The following is a 22885-nucleotide window of genomic DNA, read 5'->3' as shown; positions in this document are numbered from 1 at the left end:
AGGGTGGGCGGAAACTTGAGCGCCTCCCCCACCCTGGCCTTTGGTCTCTCTTAATCTGGGAGACAGGCTGGACCGTTCCCCTTGCCTTACTTGACTCACGTCAAGGAGTTTTCAGTGTCTCCCTGGATACAGGAAAATCGAGACCTTCAGAATGGGAGAATTCCACTTGTTCTGGAGTCAGTGGGTGGAGTTCGAAAAAGATTGCACAACAAATGGGGTACGGGGCTTTCAGGGCCCAGGAATGGAAATCCGTGGGGAAAGGCGCTGGAAAGGTGGAAATCCCGTCTCTTTTTCCTTACAGTGGAACGTATTGAAACGTTCAACTTGTTGGACGTCCTGCCTTGATCACTCAGCTATTTAATATTACTTAATTATGCATTTGAATACTCTCAAAAATCACTCCTGTGTGAAATTACGAAATAATATTTTTCTTATGAGATTTAAGAGCTTGAAAAAGGAGAACAAAGCTTTGGTTTACATCTGAGCAAAGTGTCAAGAATTGGCTTTGAGGGGCCTCTTTCTAAGGTGGATATTTTCATATCTCCCTGCATAAGGGTATTACTACTTCTCAGTTACCTCTCTTTCTCTTTCTTTCTTTGTACTCTAAAATAAAGATCCAGTACTTGAAGGACTGAAAAAAAAAAGCTGTGGATTGAATGTACTCTAGGGTTTCAAAACTGTCACTTTGGACACTTCATTTATTCCCTGAGGGTGGGGAGCCAATCTCAGTGTTTGATTTCATAGGTCCCCCAGGGGAGGACTCTGATAAAAAGCCACTGCAATTGAGGACATAAGTTCCCGTTTATGCCACTAGGATAAGGACCGAACGTCTGAATTAGGAATTGAGGTTTAATCGACTAGCATTTTAAAAGACCGAGATAAGAGGTAATGACCCTTTGAGGCAGCACTCTGGGGAACAGCTGGACATGCATAGTCATGTGTGTCTGTACTGTCTCATTTTTGTTTTCTTAGCTCCTGTACCTTTTTTCTTTTGCTCATGTTTTTCTGGGCATCTTCTTCCTTTTGATTTACAATTGGCTATGACCTGGAATTGAAATACTCGGGTTAAATATTAGTTTTTGAATTTTCGTTTTAAAAAATTGGGTGACTATCTTGTGTCTGTGAAACTAACTTATTTCTTTATGACTCCTAATTTTTTTATTTCCTCTGGGTTACCAGCTTGAAAATATTCCTAATTCTTTTTTTTTTTTTTTAAAGATTTTATTTATTTATCTGACAGACAGAGATCACAAGTAGGCAGAGAGGCAGGCAGAGAGAGAGAGAGGGAGAAGCAGGCTTCCCGCTGAGCAGAGAGCCCGATGCGGGGCTCCATCCCAGGACCCTGGGATCATGACCCGAGCCGAAGGCAGAGGCCCTAACCCACTGAGCCACCCAGGCGCCCCGAAAATATTCCTAATTCTAACTTGACTTGTACTGTATTTTTTCAGGAAGCAGAAATGATATTTAATTGGAATGTTTTGAAAATACTGAGGGAATTAAAGAAGAGTGACTGTTTAGTCACTGACTTAAAGGGAAAAACAACTGGAGACAGGCTTTATTGGCTCCTAGTTGTTTGAACCATCCACTTAGTCATTCTTCACCAGCTCAGTTAATTGTGGCATTGTTTCATAACTACATCCCATTTGGATGGTCTCTTGAGGTAACTCTTTTCTTCTGAAGTTAATATTACAGTACATTTCTAAGGGTCTCTTGAATTGTCTAAAACTGTGCTATCTGATATGATACCAACTAGCTGCATATTTAATTGAAATTAAGTAAGGGGTGCCTGGGTGGCTCAGTCGGTTAAGCATCTACCTTTGGCTTGGGTCCTGGGATTGAGACCTACATCAGGCTCCCCATTCAGCCCTTCTGCCCTCTGCCCTTCACCCTACTCGTGCTCTCTCGCTCTTTCTCAAATAAAATCTTTAAAAAAAAGAAATTAAATAAAAATAAATATTCCATTCTTCTCTCATACTAACCACATTTCAAGGGTTCAGTAGCCAATATGGCTAGTGGCTACTGTGTCAGAGCAGATCCAAAATATTTACAACATTGTGTAAAATTCTGTTGGACAACATCTAAAAAGATGGAATATACATTGTCAAGTATTAGAGGCATTTTTTTAGAATACCAAGGGCATGGGGCGCCTGGGTGGCTCAGTCATTAAGTGTCTGCCTTAGGCTTAGGTCATGGTCCTAGGGTCCTGGGATTCAAGCCCCACATCAGGCTCTCTGCTCAGCAAGGAGACTGCTTCTCGCTCTCCCTCTGTTCCCCCTACTTGTGCTCACTCTCTGTCAAGTAAATAAATAAAATCTTAAAAAAACCCAAGGTCATTACTGTGTAAAAGAAATTTACATTACTGTGTAAATTTCTTTTTTTTTTTTTTTTTAAGATTTTATTTATTTATTTGACAGAGCGAGAGATCACAAGTAGGCAGAGAGGCAGGCAGAGAGGAAGGGAAGCAGGCTCCCTACTGAGCAGAGAGTCCGATGTGGGGCTCTATCCCAGGACCCTGAGATCATGACCTGAGCCGAAGGCAGAGGCTTAACCCACTGAGCCACCCAGGTGCCCCTACTGTGTAAATTTCTATGTAGAATTTGTTTTAGGAGATTTAATTAAAAATTAATAGACACTGTTTTTTGAACAGTTTTAGCTTACAGAAAGATTGAATATCAATTACAGAGTTCCCATGTATTCCTTCACACATTGTTTCCCCTGTTATTTACATCTTGCATTAGTGTGGTGCATTTGTTAGAATTGATGAGCTAATATTGATACATTGCCATTAACAAATGTCCATAATTTGCATTGGGGTTCATTCTTGGTATTATACAGTTTAAGAGGTTGGGTTTTTTGGGTTTTTTTTTTTTTAGATTTTTATTTATTTTTTTGACAGAGATCACAAGTAGGCAGAGAGGCAGGGGCGGGGGGAAGCAGGCTCCCTGCTGAGCAGACAGCTCAATGCGGGTCTCCATCTCAGGACCCTGAGATCATAACCTTAGCCGAAGGCAGAAGCTTAACCCACTGAGCTACTCAGGCACCCCCGGTTTAAGAGTTTTGACAAATGTGGGGCGCCTGGGTGGCTCAGTGGGTTAAAGCCACTGCCTTCGGCTCGGGTCATGGTCCCAGGGTCCTGGGATCGAGCCCCGCATCGGGCTCTCTGCTCGACAGGGAGCCTGCTTCCTCTTGTCTCTCTGCCTGCCTCTCTGCCTACTTGTGATCTCTGTCTGTCAAATAAATAAAATCTTTAAAAAAAAAAAAAGTTTTGACAAATGTATAATGACGTGCATCCACCATTACAGTATCCTACAGAATAGTTTTCACTGCCCTGAAAATCCCCTACTTATCCCTCCTTGATAGCCATTGATCTTTTTACTATCTGTATAGTTTTGCCTTTTCCAGAAAGTCTAAGGTAGGTTTGATTTGGTTTTTAATACTAGATTTTTAAAAAATTTATTTATTTATTTGACAGAGCACAAGCAGGACGAGCAGCAGGGAGAGGGAGAAGGAGGCTTCCCACTGAGCAAGCAGCCTGATGCGGGGCTCGATCCCAGGACCCTGGGATCTCAACCTGGGCCAAAGGCAGAAGCCTAACTGATTGAGCCATCCAGGTGTCCCTTAATACTAGATTGATGGGGAATGTTAAAAATGATTGAATTGCTGTTAAACTTATTTATAGGGGCACCTGGGTGGCTCAGTCGGTTGGGTGCCTGCCTTTAGATCGGGTCATGATCTCAGGGTCTTGGGATCGAGTCCTATATCAGGCTCCCTGCTCAGCGGGGAGCCTGCTTCTCCCTCTTCTACTCTTCCTGCTTGTGGTCTTTTTGCTGTCTCTGTTGCTATCTGTCTCTCTCTCTCTCTCAAATAAATAAAATCTTTAAAAAATATTTTTAGGTCCGTAAACCATTTGGAAAGGATAAAGGTATGTAACCAAGGCTCAAATGAACAAAATCTTGTAACTACATAGCGACCCATAATTTTTACAGCACTATTTGCACTTTTGTTAACTCTTAAGCATCACTGGATGCTGTGGAGAAGGCTGGAGGAACTGCCATTGCCCTCATTTACAGATGACTAACTGCTCAGCAAGGTCAAGTGATTTGCCCAAGGGGTGAAGCCAAGTCTAAAAACCAATACCCTGTCATCTAGACTACGGTAATAAGTAGTGTACTAGTGGGTGAATAGTATGGATTTTGGAGTCAAGACTCTTGGCTCTCTGCCACTTGCTTTATTAGCTGTGCAACCTTGGGTGAGTTTCTCAATCTTTCTGAACCTCAGTTGCATCATCTGTAAAGTGGCTATGATGCTAGCACCTACCACACAGGATTGTTTTAAAGAATAGGAGTTGGGGCGCCTGGGTGGCTCAGTGGGTTAAAGCCTCTGCCTTCGGCTCAGGCCATGGTCCCAGGGTCCTGGGATCGAGCCCCGCATCGGGCTTTCTGCTCAGCAGGGAGCCTGCTTCCCTTCCTCTCTCTGCTTGCCTCTCTGCCTACTTGTGATCTCTCTCTGTCAAATAAATAAATAAAATCTTAAAAAAAAAAAAAAAGAATAGGAGTTGATGAGAAGCACTCAGTACATTGCCGGGCATATAGAATTTTCCTTGATCTGGTAGGGAGACTATAGGAAAGATCCATTTCTGTTGCTTTTAGGGTACTGTTAATTTGGTAAATCTACTTACCAAGCTTTGGAGTTTTCTCTCTTCCTAGAATCTCTCTAGGATAGCTAAAATGAGAAGTCCAGTCAGTGTGGCAAGAGTATGGGGTTCAGTGTGGCAAGAGTATGGGGTAGGAAGAAACCATTTCATTATCTTATTTTGCTCCCCATTTGTGGATTTGAACTTCCACTCTTCTGGCACAGAGATTAAATAATAATCTAAGTGACCTTCTCTTTACAACATTGTTGTCTATTTTCAAACTTTGGTCAATTTCATTTTCAAGGAGAACCAAAGAGGCAAAGCAGTAATGAGAGTAGACCAGATCTAGCACATCCTTTAGTAAGTCCCTGTTTTTGAATTATAATATGCCACATTTATATACCATTTTATTGGAATGTGGTTTGTATGTTATGTGTGTCATTTATATTGTTTTTGACTAGAGAAGTGGGTTTTTTTTGTTGTTGTTTGTGTTTCTTGTTTGTTTGTTTTTGTTTTTAAGTAGACTCCATGTCCAGCGTGGAGCCCAGTGTGGGACTTGAACTCACGACCCTGAGATCGAGACCTGAGCTGATACCGAGCTGGACGCTTAACTGATTGAGCCACCTAGGCACCCCAAGAAGTTTGTTCTTTTTTAATTAAAGTATAGTTGACACGTAAGATTGCATTAGTTTCAGGTACACAACATAGTGATTCAACAGGTCTACACATTATGGTAGATTATACATTCACCGCAAGCATAGTTACCATCTGTCACCATATAGTGCTAATACAATACCTTTGACTATATTCCCTGTGCTGTACCTTTTATTCCTGTGACATATTCATTCTATAACTGGAAGCTTGTACCTGTCACTCCCCTTAACCCATTTTGCCCATCCTCTTACCACCCTCTCCTCTGACAACCATCAGTTCTCTGTGTATATGGTATTATGTATTTATGGTATTATGTATGTATGTATTTATGGGTGAGTTTGTTCTTTTGTTTATTTGTTTTGTTTTTTTAAGATTCCACATACAAATGAAGTCATGATATTGGTTTTTCTCTGACTTCTCTTACCGTAATGCCTTCTAGGTCCATCCCAATTGACTAGAGAAGTTTAATGTAGGAATGTGTATGTTAAATCTATAAAACAGGGTGTGTGTGATTTGCTTTTGTACAGAAGGATTCACTATAATAGATTTTTCAGTAGATACGCTGTTCAGATTGTACACTTTACAGAGAGCTGCGTTTCAAAGGAAAGAAATCTGACTCCTCACTGTTACCTGCAGTGCACTAGGCACTTAAAATGTGCTTCCATTCTAATATCTCCTTACCTTTACAGAGTGGGTGACACGACATCTAAGGCTCAGTCAAACAACAGAAAACTTGCTTTAAATAACATAGCTCAGAGTTGATGAAGTTGGCCTAGAGTTGATATATAATTGTGCAAATGGTACACCCTATTGCTTGGACAGTTTCTGCTTACCTAGCAAATTTTAATCTAATATCACAAAGAAATTCCTTTGCTTTTTCCTCCCCTACTCACCCCCTTTCCCCTCCTTCAATTTCTTTTTTTTTGGTTCTAAACTGATTATCAGTAACTGTTAGTTATTATACCAGATGTGACAGTATTTTAAATGTATAAAATAATGTACAAATTTAATGTAGTATTCATTAACACTTAGAATTAGCTATGTTTAAATTTCTCCCAAGTGGAGCATTTCTAGAAGAAAATAAAAATAGGGGAGGTGACCCTTTAAGGATTTGAACCTTGAGAATATATATGATTCAATTCATTTCCTAGTTGAAACTCTCTTGGTACTTGTAACTACTTAAATTTTATTCCTTGATGGAAAAGATACATAAAATAACCAGTGTTGTCCTTCTGTGCTATCAAAATAATTGCCTTAGCATTTATTGCTCAGGGTTTTGATTTGCATTCTGTGTTACATTTCCAAAATGTCCCCCAGAACGACCCCCATTCTCCCCAACTTCCCACTCTGTAGTCAGCCGTAAGTAGTACTGCTAAACCAGCACTTCTCCCTTTTTCCTTTCCCTACTTTCGGAAAGGTCAATGTAGAATGGTTTGGCAAGGAAGATGTGCCAGTAGCTTAGAAGCACATGTCACCGAGTATTGTATGAATGGGCATGTGGGTGATATTAAAAGTGAGAATATAGGCATTTTGTGTAATTTGCAAATGCATCCTTGTTCAGATATTATAACAGTTCCGCATGGTGCAGTTTATATTGATTCTATCTAATCTTACAACTCTAGAAGGTAGATAATGTATATCCCTAGTTTACAGATAAGGAAACTGAGAGGTTGATTTCCCTCATGGCTGCACAGGAGGCAGTAAGTGGTATGTTTGAAGGTCAGACTTTTTGGGCTCCAAAGTTGTTACCCATGTGCCATGTGTCTTGTGCTCTCTTAACACATTTCTTGAGAATAGTGAATAAAAACGTGCTCCTTGTTGAATGTAAGCAAAACTCAGTGGTGGGTCAAAAGAGTAGTCATTTTTGTTAAATGAAAAGAAATTGTGAAGGGTGGGTTGGATGACTGGGGGTATAGAAAAGCTATTATGATCTGGGAAGTTTTGAGGGGAATTTTGAGCCTTACAGGTTTCATACCTTTTGTTTCACTGAGGCCTTGGGTCAACCTTAAGATAAATGATTTAGGAAGTATGCTGTGCTTTGAAACTCTCTGCAAAAACACCTCCAATTGTATGAGTGTAATTTGGATAAATTGAAAGATAAAGGGTTTAGAGCAACCTTTTTGTAAAAACCTGTCTTTTTTTTTTTTTTTAAAGATTTCATTTATTTATTTGACAGAGAGATCACAAGTAGGCAGAGAGGCAGGCAGAGAGAGAGGGGGAAGCAGGCTCCCTGCTGAGCAGAGAGCCCGATGGCGGGGCTTGATCCCTGGGATCATGAGCTGAGCCAAAGGCAGAGGCTTAACCCACTGAGCCACCTAGGTGTCCCTAAAAACCTGTCTTAAAGTCCACACAACAGAGTGTTAAAGAACTAAAGTGGTCTGGGTAAGCAGGACAAGAAAAAAGAGAAAGCTTGATATTCAGAGGTTCATCATGGTTGGTCCACATGGAGCTGATGAAGTATGGCTTCATAAAGTTGGGACGGGTGTTCCATTTCGGTAACCCATAAAAGTAGACCATTTAACATCTTAGGAGTCTGTAGCTTGAAGATACTAATTGTGTGACCCAGCCCCTGCCCTTCTGCAAAATAGGTCAGGCCCAAGCATATTTCAGTAGCTTTGGGCATTAAAATTTTGGGGTTTCCTGATACTTTTGCTGCCTAGATAGGTGTTTAGGCTAATGCAGATATCTTTCAGTTTGCAGATTATCATTGAATTACAGTTTTAGAGGCAGAAATGATTTTGCAAATCTTAGAGTCTGGCATCCTTTATTTTTATAAAATAAATAGTCATAGAAATTGTGAAATCAATGCCATCATCCTTGCTTTAAAAGGCAAATGATGTGCATAGTCTGATACAGATGTTAGCACCCACCACAGATGTTAGTAGTAGGTGTAGTAACACTACTACAAGAGAGATCATAAGGCTAAAAAAGCTGTGTCCCACCTAGACCATTTCCGGACCTCTTTGCTCATTTCTTGGCTTCTTTGCCAGTAGGGGTGATCTGGTTCCCTCATCCTAACTTCAGCACTGCTTTCCCTCTTTTTTTCTCATTTACCTATTAATGCCTCTGTGTGCTCCCCATTCTCATAACATATTGTGACAGATCATTGGCAGCCTTTTGCTGCCAAAAGTTGGAGGAGTTGGGACAACTCCTAGAACTTATTGCCTCCAGTTTATATCCCTCCTCAGAACTCTGTCATTGCTCTGGTTTTACTCATGTATTTATTTTTTTTTGATTAACAGCTTTATTGAGGTATAATTCACATACCATACAATTCACCTACTTAAAGTGTACAGTTCAGTGGTTTTTTTAGTGTATTCAGAGTTTTGTGATCATCATTGCATTTATTTTTAACATAACCTTGGAAGAACGTATTCTCTGGAATGATAGAGAAAAAGCTAAGAATTCAGTCTCTGCTTTCCAAGCCCTTGGGTTCAGGACCGAGGACACACTACTTTAAATTATATCTATGAGCCTGTTTGTTCATCATACTTGCCTATAAGATAGTTCTGAGGATTAAATGAGGAAGTATATCAAGTACTGTTGGAGAGGCTTCTGAATGAATCAGAGGAAATGGCACTCCTGGCTCCCTGTCTTTGTACTTGGTCCCAGGACCGTATTCTCTAGAGATGGATCTGCTTGGGTAAGGGTGCCGAGATGAGGACCCCTTTCAGACCATGGTTTGAGTGTGTTGGCCTTTTAGTCTCTCTATTCCTGTTCTGCCACAACCAGGACAGCAGTTCTCAAACTTTTTGGTTTCAGACTCTTTTTGCATAATTTTTAAGTATCCTTTTGTTTTTATGGGTTATATCTAATATTTCCCAGATTAGAAATTAAAACAAGTTTTAAATTATTACTCATTTTAAATGAACTCATATCATACTAATTATCCAGTGCTGTGTAACAATCACCCCAAGACTCAGTGCTTGAAACGTTTATGATCTCTTTCTATCGGTCAGGAATCTGGGTGTGGCTTAGTTCTCTGCTTCAGGGTCTCATGGACTGCAGTCATCTGAAGGCTTGATGGAGATGGATCCACTCCTTAGCTCACTCATGTAGTTATGGCGGGATTCAGTTCCTTCTGAGCTTTTGGCTCCAGGGTTCCCTTGGTTCCTTGTTGCATGGGCCTTTCCATAGGCATCTCACAACATGGCTGCTGGCTTCATTAGAACGAGCAAGACTGTCAGCAGAAGAGAGAAGGAAGTTGCAGTCTTTTGTCACATAGCCATAGAAGTGACAGCCCCTCACTTTTGCCAGATTCTCTCTTCATTAGAAATCAGTCACTAGGGGCGTCTGGGTGGCTCAGTGGGTTAAAGCCTCTGCCTTCAGCTCAGGTCATGATCCCAGAGTCCTGGGATCGAGCCTGCATCAGGCTTTCTGCTCAGCAGGGAGCCTGCTTCTGCATCTCTCTCTGCCTGCCTCTCTGCCTACTTGTGATCTCTGTCTGTCAAATAAATGAATAAAATCTTAAAAAAAAAAAAATCAGTCACTAGGTCTAGCCTGCATTCAAGGGGAGGGAATTATACAAGGCTGTGAATACCAGGAGGATCACTGGGATCACTGAGGGCCATGTCAGAAGCTGCCTGCCACATATCAGCATAATGGTTTTTGAAAATTAAATACTGATTATCCACAATAACACACTCCTAAATACAGAGAACAAACTGGCGGGTGGGGGAATGGGTGAAATAGATGAAGGGAATTATAAAATCAAGATGCCTGATTTTTTTTTTTTTAAAGTGAGGAGAGTGGCATTGTTTTATATTTTTGCAGGTTTCTTTAATGAATGGCTTAATAGACCGCTGAATTCTCAAATCTGCTTCTGGATTCAGTCGATGGCAATATACCGTTGCAGTTAAAGTATACAGAGACGGTTTGGCCTTACACATGTATGTAGTTGGAGCAGGGAGGAGTGTTTTAATAGCTTTTTTAGACAGGGAAATTCTTTGGTATTACACCAAAACTTGGCAAGTAGTAGTTCTTGAAGGTTAATTGCCAAAGTGGATTCTGAAACTCTACTAAACTTTTAGTACTGTTATATTAAAATCTAATGGTCTGTTCTGCACTTTGAATGCATGTTCTTTTCCCATCATGTTGTAATATCATGTTAGTCATCTGAAAAGTATTGGTGTACCAGATTGTGTCGATCTTCCAAATGGTGACACATTTTGTTATATAATCCAAAATAATGGTAGTATCATCATTGATGTCATCAGGAGAGGTTTTGTGGTTTTTTTTTTTTTTTTTTAGCAGTGTTATTAGTTCAGGTGTATAGCATAGTGATTTAACAGATCTTTACATTACTCACTACCGGAAGTATAGTCTCCATATATCACCATACAGTGCTATTATATTATTATTCACTGTAGTTCTGTGTTGTACAGAAAAGTCTTAGGTATTGGGAAGCTGCGAAACTCATGGTAGCAGATAGTTTTTTTTCTTTTTTTTAAGATTTTATTTATTTGACAGAGATCACAAGTCGATGGAGAGGCAGGCAGAGAGAGAGAGAGAGGGAAGCAGGATCCCTGCTGAGCAGAGAGCCCGATGAGGGACTCGATCCCAGGACCCTGAGATCATGACCTGAGCTGAAGGCAGCAGCTTAACCCACTGAGCCACCCAAGCGCCCTAGCAGATAGTTTTTAAAAAATTCTAGACTTTGCTTAAAAACTCAAAATTTGTCATTGACAACAAATACTATCTGTTGTTTGCCTTGAAGTAACAAGCTCATTATATTTATTTTGGAGAATATGTTTGCCAAATACCCAAGTCTGAATAAATAAGCATGGTTTATCTTTTTTTTTTTTTTTTTTTTAAGATTTTATTTATTTGACAGAGAGAAACACAGTGAGAGAGGGAACACAAGCAGAGGGAATGGGAGAAGGAGAAGCAGGTTTCCTCCTGAGCAGGGAGCCCGATGCGTGGCTCAAACCCAGGACCGTGGGATCATGACCCGAGCCGAAGGCAGCTGCTTAACGACTGAGCCACCCAGGTGCTCCAGCACAGTTTATATTAAAAAAAAAAAAAAAAAGAAAAGAAAAGAAAAGAAAGGTGATCCATGAAAAAAAAAGCTACTAGTGGGACTTGTAGTTCAAATAACTGCATTAGTGGTTTTCTTTAGGGTCCCATCTCACTTCTGTTTGTAGTAGAAGTGCTTTATGTGTACTTTCTTTGTCTTCAAACAGTTAAAAAGATGTGGGGGCGCCTGGGTGGCTCAGTGGGTTAAGCCTCTGCCTTCGGCTCAGGTCATGATCCCAGGGTTCTGGGATCGAGCCGCTCAGTGGGGAGCCTGCTTCCCTTCTCTCTCTGCTTGCCTCTCTGCCTACTTGTGATCTCTGTCTGTCAAATTAAAAAAAAAAAAAGTCTTTAAAAAGATGTGTACTCATTGGTTGAGATTTAATAAAAATTTGTAATTTTATTGCTTCCTCAAGGGCATTTTTAAGTAAAAGTGCCCCCTCCTCCTCTGTTAGAGTACATGGTGGTGAAGAAAACCATGACTTAGAGTTTGGTGTCCCGCCTTGATATTGTTCTTAGGAGTCTGTACTGTTACTCTTTTTTTTTTTTTTTTTTTAAGATTTTATTTATTTATTTGACAGCCAGAGATCACAAGTAGGCAGAGAGAGTGGGGGAAACAGGCTCCCCGCTGAGCAGAGAGGCTGATGAGGGGCTGGATCCCAGGACCCTGAGATCATGACCTGAGCTAAAGGCAGAGGCTTAACCCACTGAGCCACCCAGGCTCCCCAGCACTGTTACTCTTTACTGCTTTTGTACCATTAGTGCAAATGTTAACACCAGAAGACAATATCTCTGTATTATGAAAATAATGTTTGAGCTTGCAGACTACGTGGAAGGGTCCACAGGGACCATACTTTGAGAACCACTGTCCCTGAGTTGTCTCAGAAGTGGGCTCTGCTTTTCCTTGTTTCATGTTTCCCAAGACCATTCTCTCAGAAGAGAATAGGCTTATTTTTCTTGGCCCTGTTCCTAAACCTTGTTCTAGGAATGTGGAATCCCAATTATTACTGACTCAACTGCTTTATCTTGCTAATGGAGCAATTCAGTAATCCTAGCAACCAGAATATTTTTACATTTAATTCCTAATGGCCAATATAAAGTTAGGTTTTATTTGCTAAAGGTTTGAAAGAATTTTTTTTTTTAAAGATTTTATTTATTTATTTGAGAGAGATCACAAGTGGCAGGCAGACAGAAAGGGGGAAGCAGGTTCCCCGCTGAGCAGAAAGCCCAGTGTGGGGCTACATCCCCGGTCCCTGGGATCATGACCTGAGCCTAAAGCAGACACAACTGGCTGAGCCATCCAGGAACCCCATGTCATGATTCTTACCTTCAAATGTGATTCTTTAGGACATCCCCCATAGAAGCATTATCTCCATACCACGCTCAATAAATGTAGGTCTCAAATAATGGACTTTTTCCCTCTTACTTCCTACTTTGTTCCTTAGTTTATCTGTATAATAGAGTACATTCTCACTGTCTTAGAATTCTAAGGCTAACCTACATAATGTATTTAAAAAGTCTAGCACATAGCAATTAGTAGATGTTCTGTGTTTTCCTTCCTCCCTTTACTCAGAACTTAGTCTTAGATATACTATGTTAACCCTCTTTTGTAAATTCCATGTATCTCAAACACTAGGCTGTTTTTTTTCTCAGTTTATTTTAATTGAGGTAAAATTGGAAATATCACATTATATTAGTTTCAGATATACATTATAATAATTCAGTATTTGTATACACTACAAAGTGAGTGCTACAATAAGTCTATTTACCATCCATCACCATATGATTGACCTCCTTTAGCCCACCTCCAACCCCCTTCCTTTCTAATAACCACCTATTCCCTGCATCTGTGAGTTTTGTTTTTTTAGATTCCACATAAAATTAAAATCCTGTGATATTTGTCTATGTCTGTCTGACTTATTTTGCTTAGCATAATACCTCTAGGTCCATCCCTGTTGTTGCAAATGGCAAGATTTTGTTCTTTTTTATGGCTGAGTAATACTCCATAGTGTATATACACCACGTCTTCCTTATCCATTCATCCATGGATGGATACTTAGATTGTTTCCATATCTTGGCTATTGTAAGTAATGCTGCAGTGAACACAGGGATGCCTATATCTTTTCAAATTTATATTTTCATTTTCTTCAGATAAATACCCAGAATTGAAATAGCTGGATCATGTGGTAGTTGTATTTTTAACTTTTTGAGGAGCCTTCATACTGGTATTCATAGAAGCTGCACCAATTTACGTTCCTACTGTACACAAGGGTTCCCTTTTTTTCTGTAACCTTTCGAACACTTCTTCCTTTCTTTTTTTTTTTTTTTTTCTAAGATTTTATTTATTTATTTGACACAGAGCAAGAGAAGGAATATAAGCAGGGTAAGTGGGAGAGGGAGAAACAGGCTTCCTGCTGAGCAGGGAGCCTGATGTGGGGCTCAATTCTAGAACCATGGGATGATGACCTAAGCTGAAGGCAGATGATTAATGACTGGGCCACCCAGGCGCCCCCACTTATTAATTCTTGTTGTTGTTGTTAAGATTTTATTTATTAGAGTAAGCATGAGTAGAGGGAGAGGGACAAACAGACTCCCCACTGAACAGGGAGCCCAATTTGGAGCTCAGTCCCAGGACCCCAAGAGCATGACCTGAGCCGAAGGTAGACTCTTAACCTACTGAGCCACCTAGGTGTCCCGTTGTCTTTTTGCTAATAGTCATTCTGACAGGTATGAGATGATACCTCATTGTGGTTTTAATTTGCATTCCCCTAATGATGAGTGACATTGAGCATCTTTTTATATACCTGTTGGCCATCTGTATGTCTTTGGAAAAATGTGTATTTAGATCTTCTGCCCATTTTTTTTTTTTTTTTTTTTTAGGATTTTGTTTATTTGTCAGAGAGCACAAGCAGGGAGAGTGGCAGGCAGCAGCAGAGGGAGAAGCAGGCTCCCTGCTGAGCAAGGTGCCTAATGCAGGACTGGATTCCAGGACCCGGGATCATGACCTGAACCAAAGGCAGACGTTTAACCGACTGAGCCACCTAAGCGTCCCTGCCCATTTTTTTTTTTTAAAAGATTGATTTATTTGAGAGAGAGTGCACGTGCTCATGCAGGGGGTAGGGGCAGATGGAGAGGGAGAAATAATTTTTTTTTTTTTTTTTTTTTTAGATTTTATTTCTTTGAGAGAGAGCACGTGTGTGCACGAGCTGTGCGGAGGGGCAGATGGAGAGGGAGAAGCAGGCTCCACTGAGCAGGGAGCTGGATGCAGGGCTGGATCCCAGGACCCTGGGATCCTGACCTGAGCCAAAGGCAGATGCTTAACGACTGAGCTACCCAGGTGCCATGGGAGAGAAAATCTTAAGCAGACTCCACACTGAGCATGAGCCCAACATGGGGCTTGATCTCATGACACTGAGATCATGACCTGAACCGAAACCAAGAGTCAGACACTTAACCTACTGCACCACCCGGGCGCTCCTTCTTTGCCCATTTTTAATCAGATTGTTTCTTTTTTTATTATTGAGTTGTATGAGTTTTTTATGTATTTTGGATATTAGCCCCTACTGAATATATGATTTGCAAATATCTTCTGTCACTCAGAAGGCTGCCTTTTGGGTGCCTGGGTGGCTCAGTGGGTTAAGCCTCTGCCTTCAGCTCAGGTCATGATCAGGGTCCTGGGGTCGAGCCCCGCATGGCATCTGGCTCTCTGCTCAGCGGGGTGCCTGCTTCCTCCCTTCCCCTCTGCCTGCCTCTCTGCCTACTTGTGATCTCTCTCTCTGTCAAATAAATAAATAAAATCTTAAATAAAATAAATAAATATATAAAGGCTGACTTTTAATTTTACTGATGGTTTCCTTCACTGTGCAGAAGCTTTTTATTTTTATTTATTTATTTAAAGATTTTATTTATTTATTTGACAGAGAGAGGGAATGAGCACAAGCAGGGGGAGTGGCAAGCAGAGGGTGAGGGAGAAGCAGGCAGAGAGAGCAGGAAGCAGGCTCCCCACTAAGCAGAGAGCCCGATGTGGGGCTCGATCCCAGGAGCCTGAGATCATGACCTGAGCCGAAGGCAGAGGCTTAATCCACTGAGCCACCCAGGCGCCCCTCTTTAGGGTTTTCTGTGTGTAGAATTATATCATCTGCAAATACTGACAATTTTGGGTACCTGTTCCTTAATTGGATGCCTTTTATTTTCTTTATCTTGCCTACTGCTGTGGCTAGGATTTTCAATACTGTGTTGAATAAATGTGGTGAACGTGGTCATTCTTGTCTTGTTCCTGTTAGAGGAGAAGCTTCCAGCTTTTCACTGTTCAGTATGTTGTTTGCTGTGGGCTTGTCATGTATGGCCTTTATTATGTTGAGGTATGTTCTTTCTGCCTCCACTTTGTTGAGAGTTTTTATTTTATTTTTTAAAGATTTATTTAGAGAGAGAGAGGGAGAGAGAACATTTGAGTGTGGGGAAGGGCAGAAGGATCACCATATACTGTGATATCACTCCCAAAATAACTAAAGTATAAATCAATCAACTTCAAAGGTTTTTTTGTTTTGTTTTTTAAAAAAATTATTTATTTGACAGGGAGAGAGAAAGATGGAAGACAAGCAGGGAGAATGGGGGTAGTGGGAGAGGGAGAAGCAGGCTTCCCACTGAGCAGGGAGCCCAATGTGGGGCTCCATCTCAGGACTCTGGGATCACGACCTGAGCCGCCCAACAACTGAGCCACTCAGGCGCCCCCCCCAAAGTTTTTTTTTTTTTTTTTTTTAATGAAAGTAATACATTCACATAATAAAATAAAATAGAACCCAAAAGTATAAAATGAAAAGTCTCTGTTCATTTCCAGCTTTCAGGCCCATCCGTTATGGTGAACAATTTTGAGGGTATTCTCAGAAAAATATTTTCTAATATACTGCCTTAAATATGGATACATTTTTTGAAAAAGATATTATTTATTTATTTGACACAGAGAAAGAGAAAGTGCAAGCAGAGAGAGAGGGAGAAGCAGGCTCCTCACTGAGCAAGGAGCCCAGTCGGGGGCGGGGGGTGGGGGGCTCCATCCAGGACCCCAGGGTTGTGACCCGAGCCGAAGGCAGACGCTTAACTGCTGAGCCACCCAGGCTCTCCTATAAATAAATTTTTAATTTATACTGAGATGTTCATCCTGCACTAGATGTTTGTATTTTTCCCTACTTAATTGTACCTTGGAGATCTGTCCATATTGACGCGGATCTGCATTATTCTTTCGAATCGCTGCAGTTTTACCTTGTATGGATGAGCATTATTTACTTAAGCAGTTCCTTATTTGTAGATATTTAGGTGGTTTTGTGTGCTAACGGTCAGTAGTTTGGTGAATAGCCTTTGCCCCTGAGTGATAATATCTTCAGAATAAACTAGTGGTGGACTTGCTGCATAAAAGTGAATGTGTACTCAGACATTGGTAGGTACTGCTACCATACCCCTACAAAACTGCTGCTCTACCAGTTTAGACTCCCAGGACTGTACTGAGGGACTTGTTTGCTCACAGTAAGGTTTGTTCTGTTCTTTTTAAATCAACCTTTTTACATCTGGTAGGTTAAAGATGATTTACGTTTTCATGCGTATTTCTGTTGTTATGAGTGAGGTTAAACATGTTCTGTAACTGTGATCTGCTTGTTCACAAACCCTTGCAAATGGGTCTCTGCCTCATTTGAAGCCCGTACAAATCCGGCCTTTTGAAGCTGGTCCAAATTGATCTTCCTCTCCTTTAAAAAAACATCTTCTGTGCTTCTTGGTTTACTTAGTTCTTTCCCATGCCAAGGTTATGAAGAAAATTTTACTTAGGACTTCTAGTTCTTTGTGGTTTTCATTTTCTGTTTTTCAGTCCTGGTACATCTGGAGGGATGCTACAGGGTATCACTCTTTTTCTCCCATATGGTTTGGGAGATACCTTAAATTATTTATCTCCTTTACCAATTTGAAATGACATCATTTTTAAAAAAGATTTTATTTATTTATTTGACAGATCACAAGTAGGCAGAGCGGCAGGCAGCGAGAGAGGGGGAAGCAGGCTCCCCGCTGAGCAGAGAGCCCGATGCGGGGCTCGATCCCAGGACCCTGAGACCATGACCTGAGCCGAAGGCAGAGGCTTAACCCACTGAGCCACCCAGGCACCCCGAAATGACATCATTTTTAATATAGTGAATTCCCATATATGGGTCTGCATGGTCTGTTTTGGAAGACAGTGCTATATAATTAGGAAGCCTCTGACAAGTATTTCATGCTTGAAATAAAAATAAGGTTTCATCTGTGGGAGTTCATATTTTGAGATATTAAGAGTTTATTATCGTAAAGAATATGGGGGATGCACCTGGGTGTCGCAGTGGGTTAAGCATCCGACTCTTGGCTTCAGCTCGGGTCATGATCTCAGGATCATGAGATCAGCGTGGAGGCTGCTTAAGACTCTCTCCCTCTCCTTCTGTCCCTCCTCACCCCCCAGAAAAGAGTACAGGCATATTGTAGAGATGGACTCTAGAATCTAATTATATTCTAGTGCATAGTAATATGTCATTTTATCTGTTAAAAATTAAAATCCTTTCATTTCATTTCATTCCTTTGTTCTAACACAGTGAAACAGACTACTATTTAAGGAGGCACCAGGTTATATAATATATATTTTAAAGGCTTTGGTCCAAAATGTTTAAAACAGAATTTTGAGATGAATGATTGATGCAGTGTTAACTGTGTGGAAAAGTTTGTTATCCAGAATAATTCTTTGAAAGACTAAAATAGCTTTAGTATATAAACTATTTTAAATGATTTATATACAGCTAGAGTCACTTTTCTGATTTAAAAAGTATATGAAACCCCCACCAAGTACATGAAATCCCCACCAACTCCATCCACCTATTTAAAAAAATTAAAAAGCACATGAAAATGTAAATGTTATAATAAGTTTGTAAAATTTATATTTGGAAATGTAAAAGCTTCTCAAAATACTGGATACGTTTAGGAGGGAGGTTCATATTTTTAAAAAATCAACTAAGGCTGATAGCTGATGTCTTGAGAGATACAGAGTATTTTTGGTATCTTTCAGTATTTCCTTGGGTGGTTCTTCCTTCTCTGGCCCCCACTGGGTCTGTCAAGCATGCACTCTTGTCATCACATTCCTGTTTGGTAGTTGACAACTCTTAGGGCAAGTTATTAGAAACATAGGGTTGAAGGGATTTTTAGAGATAATTCAGTTTATCCTAAGACACAAAAAAGTAGGGGTGCCTGGGTGGCTCCGTCAGTTAAGCATCTGACTCTTGATTTCTCCTCAAGTCTTGATCTCAGGGTCATGAGTTCAAGCCCCAAGTTGGGCCAAAAAAGTAAAACCATAACAACTTCAATACCTTAAAAAAAAACACTTGAATTATTTAAAGAGAGCCCTACCCCCAAATTAGTCCTGTCTCACTTCTATAAATTCCAGAGTTCATCACTGCTAAAAATTTAAAGCTCTTTCCCAGTGTTTTCCTATTTCATCCTTGTATATCTAGCATGCTATATATTTTTAGACATCATTTAACTTCTTAGGTTTATTTTTTAACTGCACAAGAGATCTGTTTGACCTTTGATTTTTCAAGGCTAATGTATGAAGTGTGAGGGGAGTTGTGTAATGAAGAAAACCTAGGCTCTTGAGTTTGACAGACCTGGTTTTGAATTTTGTGAGTTCCTTTTGCTGTCTTAATATGATCGTGGGCAAGTTACTTCAACTCAGTAAGTTTCATTTGCCTTATCTGGGAACAATAAGACCAACCTCTCCAAGGGGAAGGTTAAATGGGGGTTATAAAGGGACCTGCAGGTTGTGAAGGTTCTCTTCACCTACTTGATAAAAATTTTTCAGGACTGTCTGGGAACCCAAGGCAAGGTACAGCTCCTCCTCAGGAAAATGCATAAATGTGCATAGTCTTTCCCACCTGCTTCCTCTGAAGGGCCACCCTAGCCTTCAGTGGCAGGGTTTGAATTATTTCTGCTTTGAACGCATGCCTGGCACTAGTTGAAGACATTTGATCTCATTTAAGCAGATGGTAGTTGAAGTAATTAGGAAGTGGATGTGGGCGTTGGCTTTTTTGTTTTTATTTAGATGAGTGTTAGTAAAAGAACAGTCATTACTAAAAACATTTAAGCCCTTTAAAGAAAATAAGCCAAAGAAATATGGCTCTTTAGCTTCAGTATTATTTGAAAGAGCGTAACTGGAAGTTTTAAACTTTAAAATTGTTCATCTTTATCTACAGAGTAGAAAGGAAAGAAACTTATTTAAATAGTTTTTTCTTTAGTTTTTTTTTTCTTTTTAAGGATTTCATTTATTTATTTGACAGAGAGAGAGAGAGAGCGCGAGCACACAGCAAGGGGAGTGGCAGGCAGAGGGGGAGGGAGAAACAGGCTTTCCACTGAGCAGGAAGCTCAATCTGGGGCTCGATCCCAGGTTCCTGGGACCATGACCTGAGCCGAAGGCAGCCGCTTAACTGAGCCACCCAGGTGCCCCTTTCTTTAGGTTTTTAATTCCTATGAGATCTCAGTTTCAAATATATTGATGGAAAAGCTATTACAAGTAGTAGATGAATACAGTGTATTCATGTTCGCAAAACTTTATAATAGCTGTTTGCTCCTACAGTTAATGGTTGCTGAACTGGTGGCTATCCATTTTGAAGGCGTCTGTTCTTCACTTAAGGAATCCTCTTAGCTCTAAGTATTTAGACAATGGGAGGAAGGTTGAGAAATGTATCCTTTGACAGAAGGGGAGTGAATGGGGTGGAGGATTGTTGGGGTTTAGGGCTCTAGTAAACACTGCTGTGGCTGAATGACCTACTCTCCCTCGTGTCTTTCAAGCTATAAGAGCTATGTGTGCTGCTCCTGACTATAGACTCATGAAAAAATGAAAATGTGATAGCTTGTTTTATGATTTTCAGGGAAAAAGTTCGAATAGAAATTTATCTTGAAATGACTTATTGTCCATTTCATTTTCATTTGAGATTGGATTTTTTTTTTTTTAAGATTTTATGTATTTATTTGACAGAGGGACGGTGAGAAAGGAACACAAGCAGGGGGAGTAGGAGAGGGAGAAGCAGGCTTCCTGCCAGGCAGGGAGGTGTTATGAAGGTAACTCATGGTCCCTAACTTAAAAGATAAAAACAGGCATGCTGTGAAAGCTTGGTGTCCCCCTCCTCCCCCACCACTTCCAGTTTCTCTCCATTAGTGTGTTTTTTTTGTATCCTTCCAGAGATTGTATATGATTCCCACTCATAAACTTACACAGCCACACACACACACACACACACACACAAATCGTGGCATGCAGTACATGCTGTTGGGCATTTTTCTTTATCCCCTTTCAACTTACCCTTACAGATCAGTAATTCTCCATCTACCTTATTTTTTAATAGGTGCTATAGTACTCCGTAATATGGATGTACCACAGTTGATCTCTCCAGTCCGTTATTTTGGTTTTGGGGGGTATGTAGTTTTATTATTTATTTTAATTGAAGTACAGTTCACATGCAGTATTACATTAGTGTAATACCACAAAATACCAGTTTGTCATCTCTCACCATACAAAGTTATTACCATCTAGTTCATTATTATTGGACATTTAGGGTATTTCTGATTTTTTTTTTGTTACTACAAATACTGCTACATAAATGTCATCATATATATAATTTCATAGATGTACTTGTTTGTCTGTAGAAGAAATTGATAAGAAAGGAGTTTGGTGGATTGAAGCTATGTGGCGTGATTTTTTTCCCAACATTTTAAAGATTTTTATTTATTTGACAGAGAGAGAGAGAGATCACAAGTAGGCAGAGAGGCAGGCTCCCTGCTGAGCAGAGAGCCCGATGTGGGGCTCGATCCCAGGACCCCGAGACCATGACCTGAGCTGAAGGCAGAGGCTTAGCCCACTGAGCCACTCAGGTGCCCCTTATTGTGGAAATTTTTTAAACATAAAGTTGAAAGAATTTGATACTAACATCCATATTGCCACCACCTAGATTCTCCACTACCATACCTTTTCGTTTATCTATCCATCTGTTGGTCCTTTCACCCATGAAGCCACTTTAAGTGTGTACATGCTGAGTTTTAACAAATGCATGCAGTTTTGTAACCCAAGAGCCCTGAATTAGACTCCTTAGTAGTTAAACCAATTTGTTCCCCAACCAGGAATGCTTGCGAGTACCCCACACCCTTTCCCACACTGTGTGGTCAAAGTTTTTGATGTGAATAATGGTATCTGATAGTTTTAAGTTGCGCTTCTCTTATTGTGAGTAAAGTTAAGCATATGTTTGCTAGCCACTTGTATTTTCTATGATTTCTTGCTTTGTATTGTTTGCCCATTTTTGTTGGGTTGTGGGTCTTAACATTCTTTATTTCATTTGAGTATGCATTTGTGTTAAAATAATAAATTAATTTTGGGGCCCCCTGGGTAGCTCAGTCAATTGAGCATCCTACTCTTGATTTCAGCTCGGGTCATGATCTCGGGGTCATGGGATGGAGCGCCATGTCTGGCTCTGCGCTGGGCATGGAGCTTGCTTGGGATTCTTTCTCTTCCTCTCCCTCTGCCCCCCCCACCCCCGCCGCCCGCCCCGAGTGCACACACACTCTCTCTCTCAAAAGTTAAAAATAAAATTAAGCATTTTTTTTAACTTAAATGACTTTGTGTAGAAATTTTAATAAAATTTACATATGTTCGGGGGTACCTGGGTGGCTCAGTTGTGATGTCTGCCTTTGGCTTGGGTTATGATCGAGTCCCACAGAGGGCTCCCTGCTCAGCGGGGAGCCTGCTTGTGTTCCCTCTCTGGATGTCTCTGTCAAATAAATAAAATCTTTAAAAAAAATAATACCTATCTTGTGACATTATTGTGAGGATTAAATTAGTTAATATAAGAAAGTGCTTACAGTTGTGCCAGGATGTAGTATTTGCTGCATAAATGCTAACTGCTGCTGGTTATACAGGAGATGAATACCCAAGAAAAGGCATCCAGAATGGGTATCAGAGAAAGCAGAATAGGAAGTTGTATTGGCCATGTGATATAGAGGTCTCTGCTTAAGGAGGTGAGGGCTTATATATATATATAATTTACCGTTTAAAGTTGTTGATTTAAGAATTTGCTTCGTATCATGGCCCAGTGCAGGAGGGCCTCAAGGAGGTTCTTGAACAAACAGTCCTTACAGTAGAAAAATTGGGGCCTGCTATTTCAAGAGTCCAGCTGGACCTGGGCTTATTCATAAACCAAGATTTTGTAGTGCCAAAGTTAGTCTTTCATTAGCAAATGTGAAAAATACATCAAAATTAGTTGTACAGGAGAGAAAGGAAATGTAATACTGTATTGCTTCTAAAGATAAAGTAGTCATAGTGGTGTTTTCCTCTAACTTGTAATGTTTAGATATTTTCCATGGCTTGTTTTCAGCAACCGTTTTGGCCCATGTGTTCTCCATCAGTTGGCAATTGAGTACCTTTTATGCATAAGCTTTTGCTGTCTAGTTGGATATGCATACCAAATAGGTGCTAATGTAATGTGTGTGACAGGAGCTGAGAGGCCAAAGGGTGGAGTGTCCGAAAGGACAAAAAGAAGTAGTATT

The 22885-nt window shown here is 40.4% G+C and overlaps 1 protein-coding gene across 1 annotated transcript in view; it reads left to right on the top strand.

Annotated features, from left to right (window-relative positions):
• Positions 1-22885, top strand: part of LOC111157168 (taxilin gamma) — a 57406-nt gene that overhangs the window by 1102 nt on the left and 33419 nt on the right. The window lies entirely within an intron of this gene.

Source organism: Enhydra lutris, unplaced genomic scaffold, assembly GCF_002288905.1.
Source record: "Enhydra lutris kenyoni isolate GAN:26980312 unplaced genomic scaffold, ASM228890v2 scaffoldscaffold52, whole genome shotgun sequence".
Lineage (NCBI taxonomy): Eukaryota > Metazoa > Chordata > Mammalia > Carnivora > Mustelidae > Enhydra > Enhydra lutris.
Note: the sequence above shows the minus strand (reverse complement) of the source record. Positions and strands in the feature narration are given on the sequence as shown.